The sequence below is a fragment of the Artemia sp. Qi Xiang Cuo genome, unplaced genomic scaffold, assembly GCF_049724085.1.
Source record: "Artemia sp. Qi Xiang Cuo unplaced genomic scaffold, ASM4972408v1 HiC_scaffold_3264, whole genome shotgun sequence".
In the NCBI taxonomy this organism is placed as follows: domain Eukaryota; kingdom Metazoa; phylum Arthropoda; class Branchiopoda; order Anostraca; family Artemiidae; genus Artemia; species Artemia sp. Qi Xiang Cuo.
The window spans coordinates 44,927-52,546 of record NW_028300657.1 but is presented as its reverse complement, the minus strand read 5'-3'; the positions used below and the strand labels follow the sequence as shown (position 1 = coordinate 52,546).

Genomic DNA, 7,620 nt, shown 5'->3' with positions numbered 1-7,620 from the left:
TTATTAACAGAAAAAATATGAACTACACGAAATTAAACATGGTATATAAAGAAAAAGAAAATAAAATAATAAACAAAACTCACTCTTTAATAACTTTCAATATCACCAAGCAAATAGCCGGAATACGCACAACAGAATGATAAATTAGGTTGTGTCTGGTACAGTTGGAGCTATTGATATATGCTAATATAAAAGAAATAAAAAACTACATGGTAAAGTCGTAGATTTCTAAGTATCAGATCAAACTGACGACCAGTTAAGAGTGGACCTACCATATCATTGAGTGAGATTGGCTTTTTGATGTATTTGAATGTACAAATGATTTTGTACCATTATCTTAATTTTTTTTCTCCACATGCTCAGGCTGATCGCAAATATAAAATTATTGTCGTCAGTGATTTTAGTCACTATCTATATAATAAAGGGCATATCGATAAAACGCAATGGAAAATTTGTGTTTTTTTTGCTCACTGTTTTTAGTCTCTTTTCCATTGCAGTCTTTTTTCTCTCTTTTTTTCGCATTTTCAAGTAACGTAGGCTGTACCGTACCGCTGTAATGATTGATGTAGCAACGAAGACACCAAATCTTCTCAGTAGTCAGACAAACTTTGCCCTTCAAGTTCCTTATATTATGTAAATAAACCATTCATTTATTTTTTATTCAGGTTAGACTTGGCATTTGAACAATAGCAACGGTATATCACCAAATGTAAGATATGAGACACAGCCAAAGTGAGTTGGATGTAATATAACAAACTTTGCATGGCAGGTGTATTGGGTTTAAAAAATGATTCTCTTAGCTCGCTCTGCTCTTTATTTGTTAATACTGGAATAAGTCAGGGTTTAAAAAATAAGTGTTTTGATCATGACCTCTATGATAATTAAAAAAAGAAAAATATATGTAAGAGGTGCAGGGACTGTAGAAAAACCTCTTTAAACCTCGTTTTCTAGAAAATATTCCTTTTTTACACTTATTCATTACCTATATCATATTTTGAGAGTGATATAGCCCCCCTCCTCCGCCCGAAAACACATACTTAGAGTTAGCTTTTGTGTCGTTTATCCGTCTTTGCAAGATTTAACCGGTCATAATATGGTCATTCTGCCTAATTTAAGAATTGCTTTTACACGGAATTTGCTTTTTGAAGACATATTTTTGGTTCACAGTGAAAAGAAATTTTGATCGACTTTGTAGTTTTATCCCCTTTGAAGCTCATCAATCCACTAATTGAAGTTAGCACAGACAGTTGCGATTGGAAACTTCTAGAGTAAAGATTTCATCTACACTTTTTGATTAAAGATTGAGTCATGGGGTTGCAAGGGTCTCAGTCCCTTTCTATTACTGTATTTTAACGATCACTTGGCTTGTTATAGCGAACATTGATTTTTTGTGCACCTTACATATTAAATCTGGAGCTTATTAAAACTAAGTATTCACTTATACATTTAAACTTCCTATCTTATTTTGACTTTAGGTAATGTTGTTTTCACGGAGAATGAAAATGCTCTTGCCTGTATTTCACCCGAATTCTTATTTGGCAACACTTGTGTTCAACAATGCCCTTATGGAACTTAAAAGTGGATATCCAGTCTTGGGTAATATTTTTAATTTTTCGGTCAATCGGTTAAAAAGTCTTTTGTATTTCTTAGCATATCAATGTGTCAAATTGAGGGTAAGGATAACCCGCTTTTCGCCTGCCTCCGATACCAGGCGTAACACGTTTCTTTTGATACTAGACACGCGTACATGTCGTTTAAACAGTCTCTGATGTTCAAGTCACACACGTGCTTAGCTAGACATCAATAATTTACCTCCTGTTTTATAAGTAGCCCTTTTTAGTCCAAAATATTGATAGCAGTAAGTTGATGTCTAGCTAAGTGCACGTGTGAACGGGCTTGCGAAGAAAATCTCCTTTTTATTCCCTTTTGAAAACATGGTAGAATTAGTTCAGTTACAATTCTTTAGCTTAGTTGGAATACTGAATTTTTCTTCTCTGAGCCTCCATTGCCAACGGCCCGCTTCTTTTGCTATTATTGTTATTATTTTTTTTTTTAGTTTTCTTATGTTTTTTCACTTCGACTTTAGATCTTTAACAAAAAATTTGAAAGCCGATGCTTACTTTTGCATCTCGATGGAACTTAATCGTTTTTTAAGACTTAAAATCTTGGGCAGAGGAAGGATTTTTCTCTCCATGAACCCAGACCCCAGAAAAGGACCCCCCTTGATAAATATATTACTTGAATATATTCAAGGACCCCTTGAATATATTGATTTTTTTTAAATTTAGTATATGAATAAGTTACTTGAGGTTCACTTCAAGCTATTAGTACCCATGCAATTATTTTATAATGAGATAAATATTCTGTGTTAGGGAGCTGAAGTTCACATGTCCTAAAAGAACTGTCCTTCCGTGTAAGAAATAAAACCAAGAGTATATTGTCGAATAAGAACCGTTTCTGGGGCCTTCAAGTCTGTGGAGGCATGCGAAAGTGCTAAAATTAAATTTGAAAGAAGGTTGTAGCCTACCCTAATATATCCTTAACGATCTGAGTTGTCAAGGCCTTTAATAGCCTTAGTCTGGCCCTGCCCTTAATTGCTTGGATATTTCAATGTAGGTACTCTCTATTCGTTAAGCTGGGTTACACTTACAAGCCAATTACTTTTACTTATGAATATTAATTAGTAATAATGTATAATGTAGAAGCATCCAAAGTAATGCGACTAAATTAATATTTGAATAATGAGGCCATTAAATTTAAAGGGCCCAAACTTACCTTATTTATGTCCCAAGGCTACCGAGAGCCTTGGGACATATTTCTTTGAAAATTTCTCTTCCACAAATTAATATCTTTAACAAATAAAATATGTATTTGTAATTTTTTAACTAATAGGAAATTGCAGGGTAACAATTGTGGGAATTTCGCTTTTTCAAACGGGGGAGGGTCAAGTAGGCATGTATGCAATTTTTTTTTGTAAGAACTGAATTGGGAGAGAGTGACGGGGAGTCGAAGCATCAAAAATGCGGTTGCAAATGTTAAGCTAGTCAAAAATATTTTGTTAATGCGAAATCGTGTTCTCTAGGCTCCAAAAACAATTTCCTAATCTGGTCACATGAATTATTTAGACCTCTTGTGCAAAAACTCCGTGAAGTGTTGCAACACTTGTAGGATAAAAGGTGCGGAGTGACACATATGATTGTGTCATGCCACAGATATTTTAAGTTCCGTTTCACTTGCATCGTCTTCCATCGAATTCTACTACTAAAGACTAAGGATTATCTTTACGAAGCAACGATAAATTTGATAAACTGAAGATCTCTTTTTACGGATAACTATATCCACAAAGTTTTGTTGTTTTTTTTCCTGTGTAACGGATCTGGATAGTTTCCAACGGCTGTGGACCTTTCATAAAACGACCATTTATGGTTATGAAGAAACACCTTAAACAACTGATGAAAAAACGGCACGAAAGGTCATATAAGACCTGCTTGTATCAGCAAGTGTTCTATTCGGATTGGGGGGTCGGGGCTCGAACGCCCCAAACCCGCTGATCCTAAAACTTTAGCTGTGACTCCTTATCATATTTAGTTTAATATCCGACAGGCCCATCAGATGCTGTTGAGTTTAGCTGGATTTTTATTTTTTAGGGAGCGCTTCTGTCGGCCGTGCCATTACAGTTGCTTGACCTGTTTTGGTCCATTGGACACAGATTGTGAAAAGTGTCACGGTGACTCGATCCTTCATAAATTACAAAGAGGTAAGAGGTTATTGCTTTACAATGGTATTTGAGGGCCAGACTAGGGTCTCTAAGCTAATGAGATTGTATAAACCCCTCGGACGTCGCCATTCACTAGTGGATTTCAAACATTACTAGCCCATTTTACATTTTCTTCGAATTTTCCTTAGTTCGTACTAAATTGCAGGTACATTTTGTACCTGAAGGCGAGGTGTCTAAAGAGTATAAAGAATTTCAAATTGAAACTCTATTGTCTTTTAATTGGGCTTTCAGATTCTTGAAAACACTTTAAAAATTTGACCGACTGAATTCTATCGTGGCCATGCCAGTTTAGGAAAAACTAAATGTCCAGGACGTAAAAAAAATGAGCAGCCACTAACGATGGCTAAAATTTACGGAATGATGCTAAATAACTGGCAAATTAAAGCAAAAGCGATAGTAGGGGCTAGGAATGTGTCCAAAGAGCGTGTTTGTCACATATTCCATGAAAATTTAGGCATAATAAAATATGTCAGCGTTTTATATATATGAATTGCTTGCTGGAGCGAGAAGAGTTTTCGTATTGAAAAACTTGGAAATATTTCTATACAAGTCATAAATATATAGTCATAGGTAGCGCAACAGCGTTGCCTAAGTAAAGAGCCATGTGGTCACAAATTTTTTTTGGGTTTTAGACCAGAGCACTTCGTATTGAGGGAGTTGTCGCAGAAACTTTGGAAGAGGCTCATTCGATTGGAAATTTAAAGGGCTAGTTTTCTTTTAATAGTCAAAAGTGATTGGAGGGCAAATAACCCCCTCCCGCGCCCACCATATCCCCAAACATATCCAATCAAAATTTTGAGATAGCCATTTTGTTCAACGTATTTGAAAGGTCCAGAAATTATGTCTTTAAGGAGGAACTCCCCTCCCCCCCACACAGCGACTTCAATACCAATCTCATGGCGAATGGGTATGACAAATTTTTACCATATTCAGTATAGGTCGGCTTGGTCATGAAGTTTGATCTTGGTGTTAGTTCTGAAATTCTCAGAAAAAATAGTTAATTAGAAAAAAATGTTTGGTGTAAAATTCTTTCCGTAACCGCTCCAAATGAGAGTTTGTAATGTTTTGTTTATATTGTTTCGTTTGTCTTTTGTCTAATACAAGTTAGCAAATTTTTTCTATGAAAACGTGAATCAATTGTATCAACCAAGAGTAGCTCATTGCAAAAACATTTTGAACAATATAACATATAGTATAAACTTTAAGTTTTTGACCCAAAATCTTAATCATTCCCAGAGACATTGCATAAGTGATCGGGGTTGGAGTTACCAATACATTTTGCAGATTAAAGTTTGGATTTTCGAAGCTCCGCCTCTCTCTTAACAAAATAATGGCTTACAAATTAGGCTTACCATAATCTAAAATTAGAAGAGTTGAAAAATGAAAGAAAAAGGTACGAGTGTTTCAATCTCGAATCTAACTATCTCTCCATCTACAAAAATGTAGATGGGTCTACCCGCTTCGTTTTTCATTAAAATGTAGATGGGTCTACCCGCTTCGTTTTCGATTATATTTTACCCATCATGTCTATTTGTTGCAAATGTATTCCTCTGCTGTCCAATCCTAATCCAATTCTCTCAACAAAATTTTTGTTAAAAACTTCATTGAAAAAAAAATGATAAAATTATGTGCCTTCGGTGTCTCCTTTCTCTGGCCAGTGCTTTGATTGCCTTCCCCTATCCAATCTGGCACTGTAACTGACAGGAAAAAATTCCTTCTAGTTTGTGATTACTTATCGTTAATAAATAAAATACTTGAATAAAATACTTCGTTTTGAATTTTGTGTCATTTCACTGTTCCTTATTTTTTTCATCGTATTTTGTTCAATCTAAATCACATAATGCTTTGTTTTGGTTTAAAAACGCCAATTTGCCTCTTCTGGGACTCGCGGTGGCTTCTTGTTTCGGGGTTCAATCGCTTGTTTGTTTCTTCTCTTTAACGATACATTAAACTTTGTTTTTAATATTTACACATTGTCTTCCCTCGATACTTCTTGTAAAGTTCCCTTTCAGGTACTTTATGTCAATGACAATCATTATTCTTCACCTAAAGGGGTAGAAGAACCTTTGGAATTATCATGGTTGCAGCATTAGCCTAGTAAAGAGTAGCCTAGTAAAGAGCTACGAACCGCGGTTCGTAGCAGCTTAATTTAAAAACGTGTTTTTTTCAAAAGAAACTATCTAATTGGAAATAATTCCCACGTAAGACAATTTTGAAAACAATGATTTCAATTCAGATTCAACTGAGCGATAACTTATAATTGCAAGAAGAATTGTTTGAGACTCAAAGACATAAATTGTGTGTAATTGTAATAAAAAGTATACCATTGAAATCGCCGTTGTCGAAAACTTTTAACTGTAGGTTTACAGCCCCATCTTGAACAAGAAGGAAAATCACAGTTTTGTATCCATTTTTATTTTCTATTCTTTCTATCTTTTTGTTTTCTATCCATTTAATTTTCTTAGAAGAGGATATATCCTCTTTTTATTTTCTTTTTCCAACCAAGAGATGATTGCATCGAGCCAGTGGGGGCAAAAACTGGGAGAGGGCTCATTTCAACGAAAATGAAAATGAATAGATACGTTTTGAAGTTACGCAATAGGTCGTACCTTAACAAAATGCCGTTTTCTACCATTTTGTGCTGTCAAACGTCAATCTTGGCCAAGGTAGGGTCAAAATGTTGGGGAATGCAAAATCCGTGATAGCCGATCAATTTTTCATGGTGCAAAACAAATAAATAAAGGCTTCACAGCTTTCCATTGTGAAAACTGAGTAATTCATATATTACCAGGAAAGGAAACGGAGGAAGATGGCCGAAGCCTGCGATACAAACTGGAGAAACAAGTGAAATTGGTGATGTTTTGTTTTCCATAAAACGACACATCATAAAAAATTCAAGTTTTTTAAACTACAGTTCCATCAAAACCAAAGTTTAAAAGACTACTTGTTGATACCAGATTACATGGTGATTTAACATGAAGAAAAAAACGAGGGATTACATGACAAAAGGGGCATTAAAGAGGCGATCATAAGAACCTTGATATCAGAAAGGGGTAGTTTGCCAATACGACTACAACTGTTCTTTTTTCTTAATTTGGCTAATTTCATGCTTCTTATATTCATTTTGGCGCTCTAAGTGAATTTGACATGTGTATTGTTTTTTCAGGTCAAAGCAAAGGATCTGAGACATTTTGTCACCCGACAGTTCTCATACAACAGCGCCAAAGTGATAAAAATTGGTATATAGGTCTTTCAACAGCATTGAGCATTACTTTAACATTAATTGTCATTTTATTCGTTTATCTTCTGAAATTTAAGCCTAATGATAGTACATATCGTCAGTACAATGGATTAAATGTTCTTTATACTACGTTGAATGTCCAAAATGAATATGAGAAAATATAAACTGATAGTAATGATGATAACTAATCTGTTTTGTTTGTGTGTTTTTCTTATATTTAGTTTAATATTTTTATGGCACGGAAAATAAAGTAGATCGTAACTTCCTTATTTTCTTCTAATAAAGGTTAGGATAAGGGGTCTGCGGACCCCGTGGCGCATCCTTGTGGGTTTCGAAATAGGAAATAGTCCCTAAATATCTTGGCTAATTCGTTTATCAGTTATATGGAAAGTATGGAACAGGTACATAAAGATGGGAAAGGGACCTTAGAGCCCATGTCTTCTGCCCCCCTTTTGTCCAATCTCCGGGTACCTTTTCTGGCTTCCAGATACTAGCAAAGAGTGTAAGTCACGAATCCATACAAGGAACTCTGGGCAGTAAGATCTATCATTCCCCACTTTGGTGTTGAAGTCACTGGCAAACCAAATGACATCATAAATGG

General features: G+C 35.1%; 1 long non-coding RNA gene across 1 annotated transcript; it reads left to right on the top strand.

The window, feature by feature from the left end:
- Positions 1 to 1,425: 1,425 nt before the first annotated feature.
- On the top strand, positions 1,426 to 7,251 carry LOC148938454 (uncharacterized). The gene is made up of 3 exons (XR_016143689.1): positions 1,426 to 1,596; positions 3,648 to 3,757; positions 6,945 to 7,251. It is a non-coding gene; the product is annotated as an uncharacterized LOC148938454 (long non-coding RNA).
- Positions 7,252 to 7,620: the final 369 nt, after the last annotated feature.